This window comes from Lepidochelys kempii, chromosome 6, assembly GCF_965140265.1.
Source record: "Lepidochelys kempii isolate rLepKem1 chromosome 6, rLepKem1.hap2, whole genome shotgun sequence".
Taxonomy (NCBI): Eukaryota; Metazoa; Chordata; order Testudines; family Cheloniidae; genus Lepidochelys; species Lepidochelys kempii.
In genome coordinates, this window is record NC_133261.1 from 46228522 (window position 1) to 46255182 (window position 26661).

The window sequence follows — 26661 nt, forward strand, 5'->3', positions numbered from 1 at the left end:
TTATTCACCAGTCTGTGCAGTTTTTAATCAATAGAAGTGAATATCTTTTTCCTGTCAATTGTCTCATATTATGAGATCTGATGATGAAAGGGAGATTTCCTAATGAGTGCTACTATCCAGTGGCATGGAAACAACTAGGCACTCTGCGGTGTTATAAGAGACTTAATACTTTAAGGAGGAAAGCAGATTCTAAAGAACAAAACCATCATTGTTAGTACCAATCTTTTTTGTAAAGGCTAGCTAAAAGAAAGGTGGGATAGTCTTTCACCTGTACAAGCAACACACGTATACTTATTTTCTCCTGCACTGCAATAGCAAAGCCCATTTAGATGAATATTTAATAGGAGGAAATCCCTGCCCTGCTGCCCTCTGCAGCTGCAGAGAGTTCTGGCCCATTGGGACCATTAGATTCTTATGACTGTGTCCTACAAAAAATTATTTTGTAGGAAGTCTGGAAGAAGCCAGCATGCTGCATTTAAATGTACAGTGGCTTCATCTTTGTAGCACTGAAATTTGTATGGTATGTCTGATGTACCACGTACATGCTCAAGATATTGTGGGGTTTTCATCCCTATTAGCATGTGTCACTTGCCATTACAAACGTCAAATATTCACTGTACATGCACACTATACTACAACATGAATTTACACACAATAAAAGGGACAAATGGCATGTGATAGAAACAGCAATGTCAGCATGTAGAGTTCCAATTCTGTTCTGAATGGAGTAAACACATACACTGGATATAATCCTAACTTGGCCCTTCTCCTAGGGTTTGGCTTTACTGAGAACTCAAATCATCACACAGAACAGACTTCAGCCTAAGTATTGCCATAAAGGCTGGCTGTTCTCAGGATTCCTTGCTCTCCTCCCTCTCTGCTTCCAGTTACCACTCTCACTACAACAGTCCCTTCTTCAATGCTCCTAGACTACAGTCAATTAATTTCTGTGAAGCTGTCTGAACATCCCCTGAAAATAACTCAAGCATGACTCAGCAAAATATAGTCACTGATCCATGAGTGGACCTTCTCACTTATCCCATGACTTCTTACTTTGCTAAAGAGCCTTTGGCATGGAACCGCATCAAAGGCTTTCTCAAAGTCCAAGTACGCTATATACAACTGGATCACACTTGTCCAAACATTTGCTGATACCTTCAGAGAATTCTAATAGGTTGGTGAGGCATAAGTTTCCCTTTGCAAAAGCTGTGTGACCCTTCCCCAACATATCATGTTCATTTCTGTGTGTGATAGTTCTGTTCTATACTATAGTTTCAACCAATTGGCCTGGTACTGAAGTTTGGTTTACCAGCCTGTAATTGCCAGGATCCCCCAGAGCCTTTTAAAAAAAAAATCAGCATCACATTAGCTATCCTGCTGTCATTCGGTACAAAGCGTGATTTACATGATAGGTTACATACCACACTTAGTAGTTCTGCAATTTCATATTTGAGTTCCTTTACAACTCTTTAGTGAATACCATCTGGTCCTGGTGACTCACTGATTAATTTATCAATGCCTTCCAAAAACTCTATTGCCCCCTCAAACTGGGACAGTTCTTCAGTGTTGTCACCTAAAAACAAATGGCTCATGTGTGGGACTTTCCCTCACATCCTCTGCAGTGAAGATCAATAGAAAGAATTCATTTAGCTTCTCTCCATATCACATCTCTGTCAATTAGCACATACACTCCACAACTCTATTTCATATATTTTTTCATAAAGGCCTGACATCTTTAGATGCATGTCATTAAATGCATAAACAAGGTATAAAATAGAATAAACCCTGGCTCTGCAGAAGTGGCATTGATTAATATAGTCTTTAAAAGTTCTTTTTGTCAGTGATTTCCTTAAGAGTTCTGCTATATTTTATATAATTGTTTTGTGAATTTTAAAGTGACATTTACAGTCAGCTACATCTCTATAGTCATCTGCAATCACACTTAATTGTGCACTATACATATGGAATGTCAGCATTTTATTTTAGAATGTAGAGTTTTAAGTTTGTTTTTATAAATGTTCTAAGTGGAATGATCATTTGAGTAGGTTTAAGGTATAGTAGTGCCAGTAAATGATCTCATAGCTTTCACTGTCACCTAACAGAGCCCAGTTAGGTATTATTAGGATTTTCTTTATATGCTTCCGTCCCCCCCCCCCCACATACACACATCTTTTAAAAGCTACTTTTCAGTTTTCTTTTTCAATTAAAAAGAACAAATAATCCTCATCACCCACCAACCACCTACACTCACATTTCAACATATTTGTGGTAAACATAGTTATGAAGAGAATGCCCAAGGTCACTGTACTCATTGCTTATTTGTGTGTTAGAATTTTAGGGTAAGATACTGAGCGGTTATAAAGTTCCATCAACTTTAATGGCTATAAACAGATTTATACAAGCTGAAAATCTGCCCCTGAGAGGAAATCAAGAGATTATAAGCAATTAAGTAATTGCTTACTTATTGCTTACATATTTGGGAGGGTGTGTGGCCAACTAGATAGAGTGGGGACACAGGCTCTACTTCCAGCTCTACCACTGGCATGCTCGGTTACCTTGGACAAGTCATTTCGTGTGTCTGTTTTCTATCTGTGAAATGCTGAAAATACCACCACACTTGTATAACGTGCTTTGAGATCTTTGGATGAAAAGCAAACAGAGAGTTAGGTATTGGTATAACATGTTTAAATGTAACTGTCAGTCACCAAAGAGAATCAAGCATTACAATACATTCTGGGTAGATACTTTACAAATGTTCCAGTATGTACAATTTGTTGTAGGAGCACCAGTGATCTGTATGACTATGCTGTGTATAACCTGTAGGTTCAAAAGGTCTGTTACACCTCCACCCCCATCCCCACTTTGTCTCCTCTCCCTCTTTGAATACCTGTGAAGTGGCTTTCCCCCTCATCCCACAAGCATTCCAGGAGGGAATGGGCTGCTTGAGCAGCTGGAAGATCAGAAGAGCTCCCAGGTAGACAAGGTGTCCGGGACTCTGATTAGGCAGCGATCACATGCCCAGTGCATGGACACTGCCCGAGGTGGAGTGTGACCAACCAGACGTGGCCAAGTCATCTCTAGTCGCAGGCCATGAGGAGCAGGTCTTTAAAAGGGGAAGGGGCCATGTGCTCAGAAGTGCACCCACAAGATTGTACCTCCCATGAAGGCCTTTCGCCTGGACTGCCTGGCCAGTGGTTCATTGGGTTGCATTTCATCGTGCCTCGGGAAGACTTACCTTCATCGCACCATCCATCGCTGCGCCATGGGACACTTACCTTGAAGGATCCTGACATCTCCAGTGCTGTGCCTGTCCTGGGAGCATGAGTTTGCGAGTGTGACCCCGCTCCTTCTTTTGAGCTTAGCTATCAGTATAATAAATGTTCTGCTTTCTGCCAAACTCTGGTGGGTCATTAGTCCTCCCTAAGCTTACTAGCTGGCCCAATTTCGGGTAACACAATTTACATATACATGAAAAAGTAGAGGCAGCTCTAAAAGCAGGAATGGAGTCTTCCAAGTTGTAATTGTGGCTCTGAGACTGCCTATCTTGGGCAACTCACTCAGGGCTTAGTTTTCAGAAGTTTCGAGTGCACCCAATTCCATCTGAGGTCAATGAGACCTGTCAGCATTGTAATCTCTCTGTATCTTTGTTTCCACATATAGATAAAAAGAAGTCTTGCCTAACTCATTGGATTGTTAGGAGCATTTGTTAATGTTAGCCCGGTGTTGAAGAAACACAGTTACATAAGTGCTATTTATCATGGCAGCTACTGTGTAGTTTGTCAGCTGTACTCCATTTGTGTTAAGTTTTAAAATATTAGATTAGCACGCTAAAAAAAAAAAAATCAGTCCTACAGGTCCCATTTAATCCCTGCACAGTATATGGTTAGGCAATAATTTTCCTAAACCCTGGAAAACAAAATAGGTTAGACAGGAATCATGACAAACACTATATTTAATTCTTCCTGTTATTTTATTAGGAAAAATTTATGGTTCATCATTACAGGGGTGGCCAAGCCACAGCTTGTGACCCACATGCAGCTCTTTTACAGTTAAAGTGTGGCTCATGGAGCCAACCCATGCTCTCCCCCATCCTCCACCTAACAGACTGGGGGGAAGCTTAGGTCTTCTGCCTTGCGGCAGGGTGGAGGGCCTAGGGACTTCTACCAGAGATTTGCTGACCCCTAGTTCTTGTATTATGAGAAGGACTAAATAACACTTCCTTATTTACTTTCTCACACCAGTCATGATTTTATAGACCTTCTATCATATTCCCCCCTTAGTCCTCTCTTTTCCAAGCTGAAAAGTCCCAGTCTTATTAATCTCTCCTCATATGAAAGCTATTCCATACTCCGAATCATTTTTTGTTGCCCTTTTCTGAATCTTTTCCAATTCCAATATAACTTTTTTGAGATATGGGGGACCACATCTGTACACAGTATTCAAGATGTGGGCATACCATTGATTTATAATTTTGCGAGATTCCTTTGTAACTTTTCTCAGTCTGCTTTGGACTTCACTATCTTGAGTACTTTTGTATCATCTGCAAATTTTGCCACCTCATTGTTTACCCCTTTTTCCAAATCATTTATGAATATGTTGAATAGGACTGGTCCCACTACAGACCCCAGAAAGACACCACGATTTACCTCTTTCCATTCTGAAAACTGGCCATTTATTCCTACATTTTGTTTCCTATCTTTTATCCAGTTACTGATCCGTGAAAGGACCATCCCTCTTATCCCATGACACTTACTTTGTTTAAGAGCCTTTGTGAGGGACCTTGTCAAAGGCTTTCTGAAAATCTAAGTACACTATAGCCACTGGATCACCCTTATCTACATGCTTGTTGACCCCTCTCAAAGAATTCTAGTAGATTGGTGAGCATTATTTCCCTTTACAAAAAACATGTTGACTCTTCCCCAACAAATCACGTTAATGTAGGTGTCTGACAATTCTGTTCTTTACTATAGTTTCAACCAGTTTTCCAGGTACTGAAGTTAGGCTTACCAGCCTGTAATTGCCGGGATCACCTGTGGAGCCCTTTTTAAAAATTGATGTCATATTAGTTATCCTACAGTCATTTGGTACAGAAGCGGATTTAAATGATAGGTTACATAACACAGTTAGCAGATCTGTAATTTCACATATGAGTTCCTTCAGAACTAAAGAGAGATTTTTGCTCAGTTTTAATCATATTTAATTTGAGGGAGTGGTAGGATATTCTTGAGGTGATATTGGAGACATAGCCAACTGTAGCATTTCCCATCCTTCCTCGGAAGCAGGAAGTATGGATCACTGTCAGAGGCAGGATACTGGACTAGGTGGACCACTGTTCTGACTCAGCATGGCAATTCCTATAACCCTAGACAAAGAGAGATACAAGCTTATTCAGAAAGAGAGATAAGGGCCAAAAAGGCAGAATAGAGAGTTGTCAGCACCAAAATGATGAGACACCAAAGGAGTAGATGAGGTCACCCAAGAGGATAATACAGATGGAGATAAAGGTCAAATCCCTGGGGAACATGAGCAGGGAGGGGGAACAAGGTTTCCTCAGAGGTATTGCATTAGGAGTGGTCAACAAGATGAGGTTTGTTATGAGAGGCTACAGCAAGCTATAGTTTGGAGTACTGGAGAGCAGGAAAAGCTGTTCCATCCTGTTAAAGATACATCCCTGACTTCAACACTCATGTTGTTTATGAAAAGAGGGAGTGAACACATTCATCCTCTCACCACTTCCTTCCTGTGGTGAATCAACAGGTCTGAAGTTCTGAAGTTCCAGTGAAATATGTACACTAGCTTGAACTTTCTGTTCTTTCAGATATGAAGGGAAGAAAAAAAAATCAACCAACATACATGAGTTACTTCATCTAGATAAATTAGTCAGAAGGACAAGGACAAGTCACTCCCAAGAAATATGAGATGTCAGAATTTATAAATAAATTCAAGTTCATTCAACCTGCTTTGAGATGGGCCTTGAATGCTGGAGGTTATATTTATGCCCACTTTGGGTTCTGACGTATTTGCTCTCTCTCTCTCACACGCACACACACTTAAACCCTTAAAATTACTCCACATTTATATTTTGCTTGTCTTTTCTGAGAACACCAAAACCAATATATCAAATGCTACTAAAAATAGACTTTTTAATTGTTGTTTCATGTCTAAAATAGCACTAAGTTTAGTTAATATAACTGAGCAGAGACAACCAGTGCCTCATACCAGGCATACCACAGAGCCACACAAAACTGCTAACACAAATGCTGAAACAAAACTAGGGTTCTGTTTCAATAGTTCTCTCTTTTTTTAAATACAAACTGCTTCCAGTGTCCATCCATTTTTAAAGCAGGACAGTTTAGAACCAGCTAATTTAATCATGTTTTGATTAATGCACACTGAAAATTTCTTTTTTAAAGGTACTGAATCTAATCCTGCAATTTTTATTTAGTCAAAATGTCCATTGACTTAAATGAATGTTTTAACTGGGTCAGGTTTGCAGGCTTGGGCCCTTAATACACTAATTATCTTCTACTAAAAACCACTATATGCTATAACTTACTTTCATTTATAGTGACTCTGTATAGTTAAATCAAACCACCTGGCTCAACTGATTACAGTGCAGAAAGAACACAGTCCTTTTGTGTTACACCTCATGGAAGGATAATCTGGCAAACTTGAAACAAACATAAGCATCAGATATCTTGACTTGTGAGTTCAGTGGTGTAAAAAATTTGCAATGCATTACAGCAGTCATCATTAGGACCGATTAAAAGTTTTCCATCAATTTTTTTGCCCTCCAACAGGAAATTGGATTTTCAACTATGTCAAGAAAAAAGTCATGTAAAAAGTTTGCTTTTCAAGAAAATGTTTGTTTTTCTTTATTTGGTGGAAAACTGATAACTTTCAGAGGGAAACTTAAAGTTTGGGGTTTTGGCAGTTTTGGATTGAAAGTTTTCAGCTTTTGGTTGTTAAAAGCCAAGAAGTTTTCTAATGAGAAGTTGAACTATTCTGCAGAACAAACAGTTTTCTAACCAGCTCTAATTACCATTAAAAAGCCAGTGTGTGTCAATAGATGTCAGACATATCTTTGGTATTCTGAGAAAAAACTATGGTATGAGAATCTCCTTTCACTGAATGACTTGGCAGGACAAGACAATTGCAGTCAACAAGATCGTCTCCTTAGAAAGGTCACTATTTATAACAAAAGTAAAATTTAATATATTCAAAGCAAAGAAAACTTCCAGCTTGGGGTTCAACTCTGTTGTGTGACATTTGGCATTAGGCAACATTTCCTACACGGTCAATTTATAGTCCTTCCTCTGTGCAAGGGTAGGGAACAATGAGCTAATTTAACCTTTTGTTCACCAGAGACCAGTTAGTGCCCGAGCACAATGTCACTGTATGTTAGATTCAGCATTTGACAGTGATTAATGATGAATAGTGAACCTACATTGTACAAACACACTTATATCCAAAATAGGAGCAGTTTGATGAAATGAAGATATAGGGTAGGCATAATTTACACATATTTGAATGGTGCAAACAGGAAGAAGGGTGAGGAACTTAGTGTGGCACTCAGAAGTAGAACTAGAAACAACAGAACAAAATTAAGAAGTTTGGATTGAATACCAGGAAAGCTTGCTGAGAGTGATACATACTAGGTGATGGACCAGTCTCACAGAGGAAAGGTGGGAACCCCAATGCTTAGGACTTAACTAAAACTATACAGGACTAAAAGGTAGAGTAATGAACAATCTTGTGTTTTCAGGGAGATGCATGAGATCAATTTGATTAAATTCACCTCCAACCGATGATTTTATTGCCTTAGAATTGAATTCGTGAAAAAAAGATTTCTTCTCTCGTTAGTAATGATCTGAAATGAAATTTTACACAACACAATATTGCACTTCAATATTGCATTTCCATAAAATTACAGTGGATTGCAGCATAAAAATGGAAATACAACAATGGAAATAAATCTCAACTGAAGACTGCCTGACTATATATAGATTTAATATATTTGTACTCATTATTAGGTGACAAAAGTAAACGTGATGTGTTAGTGGTGTTTATTGGGGGGATTACAGTGGACGAGAAGCTGAAGTCAGCATTGTGCCCTTGTTGCCAAGAAGGCCAACGGCATATCGGGCTGTATTAGTAGGAGCATTGCCAGTAGATTGAGGGAAGTGATTATTCCCCTCTGTTCGGCACTAGTGAGGCCACACCTGGAGTATTGTGTCCAGTTTTGGTCCCCGCACTACAGAAGGGATGTGGACAAATTGGAGAGAGTCCAGCGGAGGGCAACAAAAATTATTAGGGGGCTGGGGCACATGACTTATGAGGAGAGGCTGAGGGAACTGGGGTTATTTAGTCTGCAGAAGAGAAGAGGGAGGGGGATTTGATAGCAGCCTTCAACTACCTGAAGGGGGGTTCCAAAGAGGATGAAGCTAGGCTGTTCTTAGTGGTGGCAGATGACAGAACAAGGAGCAATGGTTTCAAATTGCAGTGGGGGAGGTCTAGGTTGGATATTAGGAAACACTATTTCATTAGGAGGGTGGTGAAGCACTGGAATCTCCATCCTTAGAGGTTTTTAAGGCCTGGCTTGACAAAGCCCTGGCTGGGATGATTTAGTTGGGGATTGGTCCTGCTTTGAGCAGGGGTTTGGACTAGATGACCTCCTGAGGTCTCTTCCAACCCTAATATTCTATGATTCTATTGGCCTCTTTTACTTTTATTTTTTCTTAGATTATGTATTTTAATATTGTAGATGTATATTTTAAACTTGAACATTTTACTTACCCCATCAATCCATTACAATTGTAATCTTAGGCCAATTCACTTTACAGAACACAGATGAAAAAGTACCTAATTGTGATTCAATTTACACAAAACATAGTAGTTAGCATACTTAGATCAAGGAAATTTCTTTTGGAAGAGGGAGTGCGTGCACACTAAACATGGGATTAATTATGCTAATTTTCTTATATTACATATACACACACACGCGCGCATGTGTGTATAATTCCTGGGGATAGACTTTCTACAGTGGTTTTTTAACAGTAAAATATCACAGTTCAGAATTGCACAGGGAGACTAACAGGCAGCCAAGTTCTCTTTTACCAAGTGCTCTTGGAAGACACTTGGTCTCTTCCAGCACTATTCAGACTCCTCTCTATTTATAATATTCAGCTTCCAGCCCAGTTAACTGTGTATATCTGCCTGTACACTCATGAAAAACATTTCTGTCTATTACTGACCATGTGTTTTCAGGTGTTGTTGTGTGACATCAAAATCTGGCCCAGTTACTCTGCTACACCAGTGTAAATCTAGACAAATCAATACAAGACAGTGGAGTTGCTCTGAATTTATACTGGTGTAACAGAGAAGCAAACCTGGGTCACTTTGTCAACACAAAAATAAACTTATCTGTAGCTTCCATGTAATCTATTAAAGGACTTTTAGTGGTTTAAAGGCACCTGCTGTGCTGCACAGTACCTGAGATAATCTGGTAGCAGTAGTTTGAATGTAACAGGATTAATCTGTTTCATAATCTGGAAGAACCCTAGGTACTGATGGTCCAGTTTGAGAAAGGCAAGTTGATCACAGGTTCTGGGTGGATGACCAAACCTTATCCCCTACCTCAAAGCTGGGTGTTGGCTAGGGGGACCAGTTGGCATAACATTTGTAAGTTGCCTTGGTGACTAAGTGCTATTGGAGTTCTTGGGGTGTATCTGCTGGATGTGGGCAGTGAGTTCGGTGATAGTGGGCATGGACATTTTGGAGTGGATCTTTGGATGAATGTGAAGATGGAGACGATAGTTAACAAAGAAGGAGTCTGCTTATGTAGGTGAACTCAGCAGGAAGGATCAAAGGCAACCAATTATCTTGATGATTGCTTTCTAGTCTATGTATGCATTGGTCTTGGACCTGATTGACCCACTCTGCCTGACCATTGGTCCTTGGGTGATATGCCATTGAGGTTAGGGCATCAATACCCAGGTGGCATAAAAATTCCTACCAGAAGCAGGAAATAAGGTATGGTGCCCAGTGAGATACCATGTCCATAGGCAAGCTGTGGAGACAAAAGAACTTGTTCACAAACAGGTGGGTTGTCTCTTGAGCAGAGAGAAGTGACTGGCATGGAACAAAAATGAGACACCATAGTTAAATGGTCAATTACCACTGGAATTGTAGTGTGGCTCTTCTTGACAAAATGGATCAGGTACAAAGATGATGACTGGATGAAACCCTTTGATAGGTTCTCCTGGCAAATATGTGTAGAGGGCCTGAAGCTCTCTCTCTGTGTGTGAGTGTGAGAGTGTGAGAGAGAGCGTGCGTGCACGCGCATATATTCAGCTGAATGGGATCTTGGCTTTGGGCAGCTGTAATTCTGCTGCAGGGGCTGTATGTCTACCTTCCCTTGTGAAAGCCATTGGCAAAGTCAGGGTATTTGTGGTGATCTCAGCCACAGCAGACAGGCCTGGGGTTGGCCCGGAGGGTCCTGGGGGGTTCACTCCCTGGAGGTTCAAAGTTTTCCAGTGTGTGGCATGAACTGTAGCATGTACCAGTTTGGTCCTTGGGTCCTGGGAGGCAGGATTGCCAGCAATACCAGGAGCTAAAAAGTGTAGGGTTCCTAGCGAATTCAGGGGTCATGGGTAGAAAGCCAGGGCATATCTAGGATGACCAGAGCATGATGTTCCCAGTTTATAGCAAACTGGAAGGTATCCTGATGCTTCCAGAGAGTAGCAACTGTCATTGGCATGGCCTGTTGGGCTAATGGTCCCAAAGAGAAGATACTCATCAGTAGTCTCAACCAGATCTGGAGAGTTCTTGCATGTCGTAATACCGCATGGACCTCAAAGTTCAAGATACCCAGGGCACCCAAGTCAACTTGGACCTCTAGATGAATCTTGGGGCTTGCCAGTGTTTGAATCAGTGGGTATATGCAGAGCTGCATTGGAAACTGGCTTGACAGTCCTGCTGTGCTGACTGAGGGCCTCCCTGTCATAAATATAAAGGGAAGGGTAAACCCCTTAAAAATCCCTCCTGACCAGAGGAAAAATCCTCTCACCTGTAAAGGGTTAAGAAGCTAAAGGTAACTTCGCTGGCACCTGACCAAAATGACCAATGAGGAGACAAGATACTTTCAAAAGCTGGGAGGAGGGAGAGGGTCTGTGTCTGTTGGTACACTGCTTTTGCCAGGGATAGACCAGGAATGAAGTCTTAGAACTTTAGTAAGTAATCTAGCTAGGTATGCGTTAGATTATGATTTCTTTAAATGTCTGAGAAAAGAATTGTGCTGAATAGAATGACCATTTCTGTCTGTGTATCTTTTTTGTAACTTAAGGTTTTGCCTAGAGGGATTCTCTGTGTTTTGAATCTAATTACCCTGTAAGGTATCTACCTCCTGATTTTACAGAGGTAATTCCTTTACTTCTATTTCTATTAAAAGTCTTCTTGTAAGAAAATTTAATGCTTTTTCATTGTTCTCAGATCCAAGGGTTTGGGTCTGTGGTCACCTATGCAAATTGGTGAGGATTTTTACCAAACCTTTCCCAGGAAGTGGGGTGCAAGGGTTGGGAGGATTTTGGGGGGAAAGACGTGTCCAAACTATGTTTCCCAGTAAACCCAGTTAGAGTTTGGTGGTGGCAGTGGTCCAAGGACAAAGGATAAAATTAATTTGTACCTTGGGGAAGTTTTAACCTAAACTGGTAAAAGTAAGCTTAGGAGGTTTTCATGCAGGTCCCCACATCTGTACCTTAGAGTTCAGAGTGGGGGAGGAACCTTGACACTCCCAGAGGAGGAGAAAGACCAAACAAGATTGGACTCACTCCTTGGGGCTCAGGCCCTACCGTTTCCCAGCCCCTGTGCTGTCTGTGTCTTTGCTGGGCACATCAATGCAAGGTAGCTGGGTTGCCAACACAGGCCCAGTTGCTAGTGTCAGAGCTTCTCTGCATTCGAGAGCTGGGGCAGGGCCTGGTTGACTGTCATGGGTTCTGATGCCAGGTAAGAAACTCACGTGGTTGGGGATCATGGACAGGGATGCTGATGGCCTCTGGAGAATTGATGCACACTCTCAACACCACTCCATGAGTGGATCGTCAATTCTGATGCATAAGCCAATATATTGTCCGGGGTGGGGGGAGATTCTAGCCACATGAGCTCATCTTTTATAATCTTGTTTAACCCCAGTGGAAGTGGTTACACTATCTCATTCCACCTGGTGTCAGAAGCCAAATGATGACATTTGGTAGCAGGTGAGTATCTCTGCTGTGAAGCTTGAAGGGCTGAATCAGTGGTCAGTGTGTGATTGGTGTCAAAGATAATAGATGTGGCTTGAATGAATTCCTCTAATTGTCCCAAAAAGGGGCTGGACTGTTCCAGAAGGGATGTGGGAAGCCCAAGCCAAAGCCTTCCCAGTGAACAAGAGACTCATACAGGCCTGATCGGTAGGGAATGATTGAAAGTGCACAAAGAACAGGAGCCAGCATTGGCTTGGGAATCCCCAAAACTCGTCCTGATCAAATTAAGCAGGCAGTGGAATCTTTGGCTCCAGGGTCAGCATTGAAGGAGTCAGCAGGCAACCTGTTCTTGCAGGTCCACATTCTGCATTTGCCACTTGCAGCTGCACTTTCTGCAGGTTCCACTGGCGCCTTCCTCCATGGTTTCACCAGAGGCCCTAGCCCTTATGTGTGGGTTGCTCCATCTGTGAGGCCTGATGGCTGGAGTGGGCATCAGGAACTGAGTATTAGAAACTACGGGTTAGGGACAGAGCTGGAGGCAGTAGTCAGAAGTCTGAGCGGGGTAACAGGCAAGGAGAGGTCTCATACGTGGACCAGGGTGAGGCAAGGTTGGGTGCAAGGCAGGGGTAGCAGGAACAAGGCAACACTCTAGGAGTCACAGTGGTGTGCGCCTTGAGCATCCAGGGAGGAGCTGCTGCTTCAGGCTTAAGAGCCAGTTTCTGGCCCTTCCAGCCAATCTGGTGGTGTGTCCAATCAAGACACTTTATGCAGGCCAGCTACACTCATTAAAGTGCCTGGAGGAGACTAGCTCTGCTTCGAGCCCTGATTTGTAACAATACCCTTACACTGACACCGTTAGGAAACATTTCACGTATCTTACAGATCTCCTCTTCTGGCACATCTTGCATTTCCCAGCCTGTTGGTTACCTGTGCCTCATGCTAGGCTCAAGCATACAGTGTGCAGGCTGGCTGCTAATAAACTAAGACATAAGGCAGACCTATGCTGACTCAATAACAAAAGAAGAAGAATGACGGCAAGAGTAAGGACTGAGGAAAACCACTCACTGCTCCTACTCCCATCCACCAGCATGGAATACTGCAATTTAACATGTGTAAGTACCTCACCGTACCTGTTAAAAATCAGACAACTTTCCAGTGGCATCTGAGAAGCAGCACATGCTGTATGTAAATCAAGTCTTATGTCTGCTATCGTTACTTAGGGAAGCTGGGATATAAAATACATACATGTTTGTGAAAATACAGCTGGCTGTTAATGCCCAATAATAAAGCACTGAAAAGATTCCTTTAAGGATTAGTTGACCTGCCCCCATCCCCAGCTTAAAAGTAAATAGCTTATTAGCGGGAGGAAGAACATAGAAAAAAATGATGCCTTTGGGAAAAATTAAATGTCTATATCCAGCTTAGTTTCCATCTATTTTAGACATGCAAGGACAGAAGTTGTGAACCCTTGGGGCAGAGATGAATGCTTCAGTGGGCTAGACCTCTGAGAATTTTGAATTATTATTTGGCTATGAGCCCACTGTGGGCTTTTTTTTTTTAACTGAACTTTTAGTATAGAAAGACAAAGAACAAGGATTTCACACTAGCAGTACACGGTACACCTTTAGGATGACTAGCTACAATGCTGATCCATGCCAGAGTACTTCATGTGTTAGCACTGTTGAGACTTTGCAGCATAAACTCTACTCCAGTTTTTCCAGATCTGAGCACCACTGAGTTGCCTTCCCCTCCCAAGAGCTACAGCAGATGCCAATTTAATTTATAAAGCAGTAGTATATTAAATATATTAATTTGGGAATAATAGAGTCTACCTTTGTTTTATTTCATGTGTTACAGTCCCCTATTACCAGGATTTGACACAAATTGTATAGAACAGTTCTGTTTGGCCTCCAAGGTAAAGAAAGAATTAAAACTGACAACAGCTCAGTAAGAAATCTATAGTTATTCTGTTCTCCATCAGAAATAATGAAATACATTACATAGTATGTGGAAGGTAGGAGATTGCTATAACTTATGTCTCAACCCGGCCACTGAATGAATTATTTCTCTTGGTGGCTTTGCCATGAGCCTTGTCCTCATGGACACATAAGTAGATGGATATTTTCCTAATATTGATCTCGCTGAAGCTGTTCTGTCCATTTTCCCTAGGAAGGAATGAAGAGGAAAATAGTTTCCTATTTTGTTATGCAGTGAGGAGGAGGAGGGAGAGAGAGAAGTAGCAATATGGTACCTGATCTAGTGTAAATTATAAATTAAGCCAATGGGTTGCACAGTTTTAAAATTGGAGTGAGAATAATGAGAATGAAGCCCTTGGAGTTTAAGGCCCTGATCCTGAATTGATCTCTGGTCCTGCACAGAGTTAATTTTAGGACTGGGACCTAAAATTGTGTTTCAATTAACAGCAACAACTCCTAGTATATCATCATCTTTGTTCTTTCTTGCATTATATCACAGCAGCACAATTGAACAATTAGGATGAATTGTCAGTGTGGCACAAAGACAATTACATGCACAGCTACCATTCACAGTTGTGTATGTAACTCCTTGAACACAATAATATAAATTTCATCTACGCTGTTTTCAAGATTCAGAAGAAATGAATGAGAAAATTACCACAAACTCAGGGGGAGAATGGAAGAATATTGATTTAGGCAATTTTCAACAAACAGGATTTACTCAGTCTTCAGAGAATAATCGAAATATTTTCAGTTTAAAAGACATTCACAGGTGGCAGCAGTGCGGCTTTGCACTATGAAATAATCTAACCATCAGATAAAGTCTAATAGATTAGTTACTTACAATATATTTTATTAAGGAAAAATTGTTCTCAGATATTTCCATTTCACTAAAGTAAATATTCCATTTAGAGGCAAAATCCCACCCTGTAAATATTAATTTAATCTGGAATCAAAGAATTTAATTCTTATGTCACTGAAGATGTGGCACTCCTGTAAGATGTTTTTAGAATGCTAAATTGGGATCCATATATTTCAGAGGACACAAAAAGTTGAGTTTGCTGAAAGTGAACATATAACATAAAGTGAACGTAGGTTATCTCAAGGAATAACATTTGTGGAGACCTCGGTCTAGATCATCAGGTGCACCTGAGATCCACTTGGTGAACATGAAGAGAGAAGGGGAGGGGAGACACAAATGGCTCTCTCACCTTTCTCCTCTTTGACGCCACATACTAATGACCTTAGCACAAGAAGCAGGGATGTGATAATGAAATCTGTGATGACACATAGTAGAGAGTTATAGTCAATTCAGAGAAAGATTGGAATATAAAATACAGGAAGAACTGGATGACCTTGAACACTGGAATAATAAAAACAGGGTGAAGTTCAATAGTACAAAGTGCAAGGTAATGCGCTTGGGGACTAAAACTTTTCTACGATAAGCTAGGGAAACAGTTGGATCAGTTGGAAACAGAAGAGGAGAAAGATTTGAGTGTAACAGTCGATCACAGGATGAATATGAATCACCAGTGTGATGTGCCTGTGAAAAAGACAAATGTGATCTTAGGATGCATCAAGCGATGTATTTCCAGTAGAGATAGTGAAGTATTAATGACATTGTACAAGGCACTCAGACTTCATCTGGAAGACTATGTACAATTCTGGCCACCCATGTACAAGATAGATGAGAAAGATGAATTCAAACTGGAACAGAAAAGGATATAAGGATGATATGGGGAATTGAGAGCCTATTTTATGAGAGAAGACTAAGATTTTGGCTTAGCTAGCCTAGAAAAACATAGGCTGAGAGCAGATACGATTGCTCTCTACAAATACATTTGGGGTAAACACCAAAGAAAGAGAAGAGCTATTAAAGCTAATGGACTGTGCTGGCACAAGGACAAATGGGTATAAACTGGCTATAAATAAATTTAGGCTAAAAATTAGATTTATCACCACCAGAGGAATGAATTTCTGGAGCAGCCTGCCAGTAAGGAGTAGTAGAGCAAACAAGTTAACTAGTTTTAAGATAGACCTTGACAAGTTTCTGATCAGGATTACATGAAGGAGTTACCTGTGATATCAGGGGACTTGACTATCCAGGAAGTCCCTTCCTGTTCTGTTTTACATACATATTCTGAGTGCAGCCCCAGATAGGTGCAGCCCCAAGTTATAAAAGCCTTGAGGCTACTCTAACCTGCAGAAGCTATTCTGCTAATCCAGACTGGCTGAAACAAAGCATGCTCTGGCCTCATTCCCAGTATATCCACTACAAGAGGGAGAGTGGGAAGTAGTGTTTAGGCAGCTATGCCAACTTCATACCTTCCAGGGAATTCCTTATCCAAGGGAATTCCTAATTCCCTGTCAGTGCAGCTTTGTATCTCATTGTGCCAAAGGAATAATGCTAAGGGGATGGAGCAATGGCCAAGGATTTTTTTGGAGAGGATATTTCTCTTTAAACATAATGTATATTTAAAGAAAATCTGATTTGTTATTTCACTCTTTTTTTTTTAATGCTGAAATATAACAAGTGGGACTCTCTAGCCCTGCTGAACATGGGGTTACTCATAAAAAAAAACAGTAACTCCCCTGTGCAGATCAGCACTATTTGGATGCTTTGCTTTGTTGGGGAGGGTGGGAAGAAGAGGGGAAAAGAAAGTTTTCCCTTGAGAAGAACAAGAAACCCATGGATCACCACACCTACCTTCACAGATCCAGTAACCACACCAAACACACCAAGAAATCTGTTATCTACAGCCAGGCATTCTTATGCAACACAATATGTTTGGAGGATTAAATCTGGGATATACACCTTTACACATGTAAAAACACCTTCACCAAACAAGGACAGTCCACCTGAGAAGTAGATCACATCATGGAACAGATCACTCAAATAGCGTGAGAGAACCTGCTTCAGTACAGAAATAATCCCCCTCTCCGCCCCTCCCCCCGACTACACACCCTTAGTTGTCACCTACCAGCCCACAGTGGAACCCCTATAGGGTATAATCAAACAACCCATACTCAATGAGAACCCCATCCTGAATCTCCTCTTCTGACCTTCAAACAAACTCTCCAAGCTCATCATCGGAAGCAAGCTCTCCATAGACCAGGCCACATCAACTCAAAGCAGCATCAGAGCCTACCAGAAAAACAGATGTAAACCCTACAGACAGACTCCACTGTTACAGCACACACTCCCCCACAACACACCTTTCAAGACCCATGGAACCCATACATGCCTATTGCAACATGTGTATACCTCATCCAGTGCACTAAATGCCTCCAACAACAACTACATGGGTGAAACCAAATAATCACTACACTCTCAAATGAACTCATAGAAAATAACATAACCCATAGAAAAATAACAGAAAAACCCACAATGCTCTGTGGGTGAACACTTTTCACAAAGTGATCACTCTATATCTGATCTCTCAGTCCTCATCCTCAAAGGAAATCTGCACAACACTTTCAAAAGACATGGAATCACAGAAGATTAGAGTTGGAAAAGACCTCAGGAGCAACATCAGGTCCTGAGGTCTCTGGCCTCATTCCCAGTATATCCACTACTACCCATCCTCCTGCAGTGTAGTGGATATACTGGGAATGAGGCCAGAGACCTCAGGATCTGATTTGGTCCTCCTTTGAGCAGTCCAATCCCCTGCTCAAAGCAGGACCAACATCAACTAAATCATCCCAGCCAGGGCTTTGTCAAGCCGGGCCTTAAAAACCTCTAAGGATTGAGATTCCACCACCTCCCTAGGTAACCCATTCCAGAGCTTCACCACCCACCTAATGAAACAGTTTTTCCTAATATCCAAACTAGACTTCCCCCACTGCAACTTGAGACCATTGCTCCTTGTTCTGTCATCTGCCACCACTAAGAATAGTTTAGCTCCATCCTCTTTGGAACCCCTCTTCAGGTAGTTGAAGGCTGCTGTCAAATTCCCCCTCCCTTTTCTCTTCTGCAGACTAAATAACCCCAGTTCCCTCAGCCTCTCCTCATAAGTCATGTGCCCCAGCCCCCTAATCATTTTCGTTGCCCTCTGCTGGACTCTCCAATTTGTCCACATCCCTTCTGTAGTGGGGGGACCAAAACTGGATGCAATACTCCAGGTGTAGCCTCACCAGTGCCGAATAGAGGGGAATAATCACTTCCCTCAATCTGCTGGCAACAAGGGCACACTGTTGACTCATATCCAGCTTCTTGTCCACCGTAATCCCCAGGTCCTTTTCTGCAGAATTACCGCTTAGCCAGTCGGTCTCCCGCCTGTAGCAGTGCATGGGATTCTTCTTTCCTAAGTGCAGGACTCTGCACTTGTCCTTGTTGAATATGCTTTGGAGCTTGAATTCATTACTCTATTAGACACTAAAAATCATCTACCGAACAGAGACACTGGATTTCTGATTTATTACAATAATCTGTAAATCACGACCCCCCAATTTTTTGTCCTATGACTGCAGAGGTGTTAACGGGCCACTCCACCTTGAAAGATCCCTTACATGTGCGCTAACTACACATGCTAAATAATCTGTTCCACCTTGCATTTTCACCATGACGCTAGGAGTATTTTTCCCAGACCTGAAGAGCTGTGTGTTGCTGGAAAGCTTGTCTCTCTCACTAACAGAAGTTGGTCCAATAAAAGAAGATATTGCCTCACCCATCTTGTCTCTAATATCCTGGGACTGACATGGCTACAACTACACAACATAGTTGCAACCCTTCTGCCTGTCAGAGTGGCAGCAACAAGGGCCAGGTTCAGTATCTAGGGGTTCCATTCCAATAACACAATGCAAACCGGCTCGAGCCCCCATCCAGTGACCTGGGACAAATATATACCACCCCCGCTGGGCGCCTCTAAGAGGCAATACTTCCCCTCTCGCAAGCACAGAGTCTGAGTGTAGCAAAAGCCTTTTAATAACAGAGAGAAACAATGTGGCATTATGTTGGGGAAACACCACCAACAGGATTCATAACACAACCCATGAGCAAAAACCCACCCCAGGCAAATTGGGCCGTGTCCTTTCCTTTTGGTTCTTGAGTCCAGCAACCCAAAAGTCACCCAAAGTCCCAAAAGTCCAACAACCCAAAAGTCTCTGTCCCTGGTCAGTGCAGCCCCAGAGTTCGAAAGTTTATCTGCAGAGTTTTACCTCCCAACCTGGGTGGAGATGGGGGGTTAAGGGGCAACTTACGTGGTCCAAAGCCAATTGCCCCACCTCTCCATGGGGCTCCTCTCCGCTCTACCAGCCATCCCATGAATCGCTTTGCTCTGCCAGCCATCCCACAAGCTGCTCTGCTTCAGGCCCCCCCACTACTTAACACAACACTCAGTGATTTCAGCTCTTTGTAATTTTAGCTCTTTTGTGATTTCAGCTTGTAGTAGGGGGGCCTCAGTGCTGGCGCACCATTTGCCCAAAGTGAATTCAGCTCAGCAGCCTGTAACTAGACTCCTAACGGAAGCAAAATTAGCTCTGATATTCCACAGTGGAGGGAGAAGGAGGAGGTGCAATTGGCATATAGGACCCTCACTAGGGGCCCATACCACCAGATATTAATACCTGTGCCTATCCTCTCAATTCACTGAGTTTTGGAACCCACATCCCTTGCCTAGCAAGTGCTACTTAGTAGATGGCGAATCCCTCCATCATAAAAAAAGGCCAAGTACAGTTCCACTGTCCTTGATTCACATAATCAGGATAATAATTTATTCTTCCTGCCCCAACAACAGAGAAACTGGGGATCCCACAGCAGCCAAAGTCACCATTTGGGCAGCTATGGGCTCATGCTAGGCGGGGTGGGTGGGCCTATGCAAATAAGATCAGCCCCTGAAGTTCTTTTCCACAACTTGCCACAACTCACCACCAGATGTCAGGGTGCAGCTCATCCTGACTCTGCTTACATAGTAGAAAATTAGTAATGATTATATATTTAAAATTCCTTCAGTTTTCATAATACGTTTTTTTGCATTATGCTTAAGGAATATGGCCCTGATTCCGCCAACACCTACGCACATCCATAACTGAGTTGTGTTTGCAGGATGCGGGACTTAGAAAAGACATAATTAGAGCCGGTCAAAAACACAGAAGACAGCAAGGGACGGGAGAGGAAGACATCCTCCTCCCCATTTTTTACTGAAATTTTAGAAATGTTCAGACCAATTGTATCTTTCACTTCATTATTCCATTTCCCCTGGAACTGAAAGGCCTAACCCAATTCAAGAAAACATCCTTTTATAGGAGAACATAAAAGCACATATTTTAATCCCAGTGGCACCTTCCATTTCAAAGAAATCTTGTGCACTTGGATGTCTACACTGGGCACGCAAAAAAAATTAAAAATAAAGTCAACATTTACTGAAGTGTGGCATCTGACTTCACCATGCTGTTTGTAGTATTTCCTCTTTGCCATTTGGGCTATAACCCACTGTAATAAAATTAAGCTGTCAGGAGTGGAGGAATGTTTGCTGCTTTGTTAACTGGTGCCCTCTGTACATTCAGCTCTGCATTTTGTTCACAAAAACAGTGTCATTAAAGTTCTAGATCCAAAGACTAGAGTACAGATTGCTACAACACAACTGAATATAGGGGCAACATGGCACAAACATATAGGAGAAATAAATGGCATATATGCTGGGTTTAATGTTAGTTCTATGTCCATAATTGTTTCCTACCAACATACACCTAGCACATGTTATATGTTTGTACTTACTGGTACTTTGTGAAGTACTCTCCTTACAATGTATATGATAATCAAGTTGGGCCATTTCCAGCACAAATCCAGGTTCTCCCCCCCCCACACCACACACACAAATCCACTCTCCTGCTGGTAATAGCTTATCTAAAGTGACGACTCTCCTTACAATGTGTATGATAATCAAGTTGGGCCGTTTCCAGCACAAATCCAGGGTTTAACAAGAACGTCTGAGGAAGGGGGTAGGAAAAAACAAGGGGAAATAGGTTACCTTGCATAATGACTTAGCCACTCCCAGTCTCTATTCAAGCCTAAGTTAATTGTATCCAATTTGCAAATGAATTCCAATTCAACAGTTTCTCGCTGGAGTCTGGATTTGAAGTTTTTTTGTTGTAATATCACAACTTTCATGTCTGTAATCACATGACCAGAGAGATTGAAGTGTTCTCCGACTGGTTTATGAATGTTATAATTCTTGACATCTGATTTGCGTCCATTTATTCTTTTACGTAGAGACTGTCCAGTTTGCCCAATGTACATGGCAGAGGGGCATTGCTGGCACATGATGGCATATATCACATTGGTGGATGTGCAGGTGAACGAGCCTCTGATAGTGTGGCTGATGTTATTAGGCCCTGTGATGGTGTCCCCTGAATAGATATGTGGGCACAGTTGGCAACGGGCTTTGTTGCAAGGATAGGTTCCTGGGTTAGTGGTTCTGTTGTGTGGTGTGTGGTTGCTGGTGAGTATTTGCTTCAGGTTGGGGGGCTGTCTGTAGGCAAGGACTGGCCTGTCTCCCAAGATTTGTGAGAGTGATGGGTCATCATTCAGGATAGGTTGTAGATCCTTAATAATGCGTTGGAGGGGTTTTAGTTGGGGGCTGAAGGTGACGGCTAGTGGTGTTCTGTTATTTTCTTTGTTCGGCCTGTCCTGTAGTAGGTGACTTCTGGGAACTCTTCTGGCTCTATCAATCTGTTTCTTCACTTCCGCAGGTGGGTATTGTAGTTGTAAGAATGCTTGATAGAGATCTTGTAGGATCTTGTATTTCTTTTTGCGAATACAGACTAACACGGCTGTTACTCTGAAACCTGTCATTATGCAAGGCACTGCATTTAGCCGTATGGAGTGGAAATCTATCAACTGCATGAAAAAACTTGTACAGATGCAGACAGACATCATCTTCCTTTCCAAATGCAAACAGATGGACATCGTACCAAAAGGACTGAAGGTAACAAATCCATTACAATCTACATACCACACAGACTATGCTGACAGCTTGTGCCACACGCTCTCAAAGAAACTGCGGAATCACCTGATCAATATCCTCTACAGCAAACAGGGAAAGATTAAGAATGAGCTCTCAAAAATGGATACTCTCATAAAAAACCAACCTTCCACACAAACTTCCTCGTGACTGGTCTTTACTAAAACTAGACAAGCTATTTACAACACACACTTTGCTTCTCTACAAAAGAAAAAGGACACTAAACTTTCTAAACTACTACATGCCACAAGGGGCCACAGCAATGGTTCCCTCAACCCACCCAGCAATATTGTTAACCTATCCAACTATACTCTCAGCCCAGCAGAAGCAGCTGTCCTATCTCGGGGCCTCTCCTTCTGCCCCTCCACCCCCATGAACATGATACAGTTCTGTGGTGACCTCGAATCCTATTTTTGACGTCTCCGACTCAAGGAATATTTCCAACATACCTCTGAACAACATACTAATCCACAGAGACCTCCCTACCAACACTACAAAAAAAAAAAAAAGGATTCTAGGTGGACTCCTCCTGAAGGTCGAAGCAGACTGGACTTCTACATAGAGTGCTTCCGCCGACGTGCACGGGCTGAAATTGTGGAAAAGCAGCATCACTTGCCCCACAACCTCAGCCGTGCAGAACACAATGTCATCCACAGCCTCAGAAACAATTCTGACATCATAATCAAAAAGGCTGACAAAGGAGGTGCTGTTGTCATCATGAATAGGTCGGAATATGAACAAGAGGCTGCTCGGCAGCTCTCCAACACCACTTTCTACAAGCAATTACCCTCTGATCCCACTGAGAGTTACCAAAAGAAACTACAGCATTTGCTCAAGAAACTCCCTGAAAAAGCACAAGATCAAATCCGCACAGACACACCCCTGGAACCCCGACCTGGGATATTCTATCTACTACCCAAGATCCATAAACCTGGAAATCCTGGGCGCCCCATCATCTCAGGCATTGGCACCCTGACAGCAGGATTGTCTGGCTATGTAGACTCCCTCCTCAGGCCCTATGCTACCAGCACTCCCAGCTACCTTCGAGACACCACTGACTTCCTGAGGAAACTACAATCCATCGGTGATCTTCCTGATAACACCATCCTGGCCGCTATGGATGTAGAAGCCCTCTACACCAACATTCCACACAAGCCGTCAAGAACACTATCCCTGATAATGTCACGGCTAACCTGGTGGCTGAACTTTGTGACTTTGTCCTTACCCAGAACTATTTTACATTTGGGGACAATGTATACCTTCAGATCAGCGGCACTGCTATGGGTACCCGCATGGCCCCACAGTATGCCAACATTTTTATGGCTGACTTAGAACACCGCTTCCTCAGCTCTCGTCCCCTAACGCCCCTACTCTATTTGCGCTATATTGATGACGTCTTCATCATCTGGACCCATGGAAAAGAAGCCCTTGAGGAATTCCACCATAATTTCAACAATTTCCATCCCACTATCAACTTCAGCCTAGTCCAGTCCACCCAAGAGATCCACTTCCTGGACACTACAGTGCTAATAAACGATGGTCACATAAACACCACCCTATACCGGAAACCTACTGACTGCTATTCCTACCTACATGCCTCCAGCTTTCACCCTGACCACACCACACGATCCATCGTCTACAGCCAAGCTCTGCGATACAACCGCATTTGCTCCAACCCCTCAGACAGAGACAAATACCTACAAGATCTCTATCAAGCATTCTTACAACTACAATACCCACCTGTGGAAGTGAAGAAACAGATTGATAGAGCCAGAAGAGTTCCCAGAAGTCTCCTACTACAGGACAGGCCGAACAAAGAAAATAACAGAACGCCACTAGCCGTCACCTTCAGCCCCCAACTAAAACCCCTCCAATGCATTATTAAGGATCTACAACCTATCCTGAAGGATGATCCAACACTCTCACAAATCTTGGGAGACAGGCCAGTCCTTGCCTACAGACAGCCCCCCAACCTGAAGCAAATACTCACCAGCAACCACACACCACACAACAGAACCACTAACCCAGGAACCTATCCTTGCAACAAAGCCCGTTGCCAACTGTGCCCACATATCTATTCAGGGGACACCATCACAGGGCCTAATAACATCAGCCACACTATCAGAGGCTCGTTCACCTGCACATCCACCAATGTGATATATGCCATCATGTGCCAGCAATGCCCCTCTGCCATGTACATTGGGCAAACTGGACAGTCTCTACGTAAAAGAATAAATGGACGCAAATCAGATGTCAAGAATTATAACATTCATAAACCAGTCGGAGAACACTTCAATCTCTCTGGTCACGTGATTACAGACATGAAAGTTGTGATATTACAACAAAAAAACTTCAAATCCAGACTCCAGCAAGAAACTGTTGAATTGGAATTCATTTGCAAATTGGATACAATTAACTTAGGCTTGAATAGAGACTGGGAGTGGCTAAGTCATTATGCAAGGTAACCTATTTCCCCTTGTTTTTTCCTACCCCCTTCCCCAGACGTTCTTGTTAAACCCTGGATTTGTGCTGGAAATGGCCCACCTTGATTATCATACACATTGTAAGGAGAGTGGTCACTTTAGATAAGCTGTTACCAGCAGGAGAGTGGGGTGGGAGGAGGTATTTTTTCATGCTTTGTGTGTATATAAAAAGATCTTCTACACTTTTCACAGTATGCATCCGATGAAGTGAGCTGTAGCTCACGAAAGCTTATGCTCAAATAAATTGGTTAGTCTCTAAGGTGCCACAAGTACTCCTTTTCTTTTTGCGAATATAGACTAACATGACTGTTACTCTGAAACCTGTGTGAGTACAGAGGTCAGCATTAGCAGATCCAAATGCAAGATTGAAGTCCAATTGTGTTTTCCCCAGATATAAAGATTTTCAGGTTATTTACTGTACATATCTGGGAAATTTGGCATTATGCTAAAAGATTGTCCCTGTCAGGATTTTGATACTTTGCATCAGAGTATGAATCTGGGCTGCCTGGAAATAGTCTGTGTGTTAAGAAAACAGATCTGTTATTTTACTGTAGCCAAAATAGATCTATTTTTATCAATGGCCATTGCTGAGTGTGTGTAAATTTTTCTTGGGAAACAATATAGTGGAAGCCAAAGTTTTTTTTTGTTTTGTTAAAAGAGTGTTTCATTCAGACCTCAGCCAACTTATGATAACATTCATAACAGAAGGTTTTCTTGGAAATATTGGTAAAATAAATATCAAAACAAAGTAATTTTAAAAGGCTAAGACTTTTTGAGATTTTAATTGCATTAAAGTCACCACTCTTCAAAAATAAAAATAAAAAGTTACTGATAAGTTGAGTTGTTGTAGCAATGTTGGTCCCCAAGATAAATAGCAGCACTTACTGACTTTTCCAACCAGGCACAAAGGTCATCCTTGAAATGACAGGGTTTGTCAACAAGGACTGCACAGTTGCTAAAGTTATTTCCTACTTTTAATGACTGGGAACTCATGCATAACTAATTTATACAGAAATATCGCTACACGAATAAAATCAGTAATTTTGGCTGCTAAAAGTCTGTGAGCACAACAGGGCTAAGGAAAGCTCCCTGCCTGCCCTAGCTCCACACCACTCCCGGAAGCGGCTGGCACGTCCCTGTGGGGAGCAGGGGGTCTCTGTGTGCTGCCCCCACCCCAAGCGCTAACTCCGTAGCTCCCATTGGCCAGGAAATGCAGAGAGGGGCAGCATGCAGCAGCCCCTTCTCCCGCCCTGGGGCTGCAGAGATGTGCTCTCCGCTTCCGGGAGCGACGTGGAGCCAGGGCAAGCAAGAAGTCTGCATTAGCCCTGCTGCACCACTGCCCAGGAGCCAACGGAGGTAAGCGCCGCCCCGCCAGAGCCTGCACCCCTCACCGCCTCCCCCAGCCCACACCCCGCCCTGCACCCCAACCTCCTGCCCTAGCCCCCTCCCAGATCCAGCACCCCGCATCCCATCCTGCACCCCAAACCTCTGCCCCAGCCTTACCTCCCAGAGCCCCCAACCCCAACCCCTGGCCCCAGCCTGGTGAAAGTAAGTGAGGGTGGAGGAGAGCGAGCGATGGAAGGAGGGAGGATGGAGTGAGTGGGGCGGGGCCTTGGAGAAGAGGCAGGGCAGGGCAAAGGTGTTTGTGTTTGTGTGATTAGACAGTTGGCAACCCTACTCCACAGACCAGGACCCACCAACTCAAAACAGCACCAAACCCTTCCTGAACAGATGCAAAACCCACAGACATATCCCCACTGCTATAATGATCAATATCACAACTCCAACACACCTTTCAAGATCCATGGGCATTACACAAACAGCTATGTGGGTAAAACCGAACAATCACTATGCTTTCAAGTGAATTCATACTGGAAAGTGATAAGACAAGAAAAAAACACCTTATCACCGTGGGCAAATACTTTTCACAAAGTGATCACTCTTTACCTAACCTCACAGTCCCTGTTATTAAAGGAACCTGCACAACAGCTTTGAAAGATGA

General features: G+C 42.6%; 1 protein-coding gene across 3 annotated transcripts in view; it reads right to left on the minus strand.

Annotated features, from left to right (window-relative positions):
• The window catches only part of ANO3 (anoctamin 3), a 403981-nt gene that overhangs the window by 368825 nt on the left and 8495 nt on the right, over positions 1-26661 (minus strand). The window lies entirely within an intron of this gene.